Source organism: Idiotropiscis lumnitzeri, unplaced genomic scaffold (assembly GCF_059441095.1).
Source record: "Idiotropiscis lumnitzeri isolate Australia: NSW breed Sydney's pygmy pipehorse unplaced genomic scaffold, RoL_Ilum_1.0 HiC_scaffold_368, whole genome shotgun sequence".
NCBI lineage: Eukaryota > Metazoa > Chordata > Actinopteri > Syngnathiformes > Syngnathidae > Idiotropiscis > Idiotropiscis lumnitzeri.
In genome coordinates, this window is record NW_028283905.1 from 10001 (window position 1) to 10608 (window position 608).

Below are 608 nucleotides of genomic sequence, written 5' to 3' on the forward strand. Positions count from 1 at the left end.
TGCGTCGGACCCGAGTCATAGGAAGTGCCGTGTGGCGGGGCCGGGAGGACCGCTCCTCCTGCGTCGGACCCGAGTCATAGGAAGTGCCGTGTGGCGGGGCCGGGAGGACCGCTCCTCCTGCGTCGGACCCGAGTCATAGGAAGTGCCGTGTGGCGGGGCCGGGAGGACCGCTCCTCCTGCGTCGGACCCGAGTCATAGGAAGTGCCGTGTTGCGCTGGTGGGGCCGTGCCCGCCAACAGCCTTCAGTGGTCGGATACCACGTTTGCAAGCTCCCCGCTGGAATGGGGACTTAGAAGAAATGAGGGGAAAATTCCCCCGGAGCTCCGTGCCTGAGGGCGGGCTGTGAGCCGCGCCGCGTCCGCCAACAGCCTTCCATGGTCGGACACCATTGTTCGCAAGTTGCCCGCTGGAATGGGCACATAGAAGAAATTTCGAGGATAACATCCACCAGAGCGCCAGGGCGGCCGTTATTGCAGTATGCGTCCGCCTGGCAGCTCTCTTCCGCGGGAACCATTGGGCAATTTCTTTCACGGAGGTGGACATAGAAGAATTTTTGTTTCTAAAAACGTGGTTCCTAAAAATGTGCCCCAGGTGTTTTGGAAAACCCG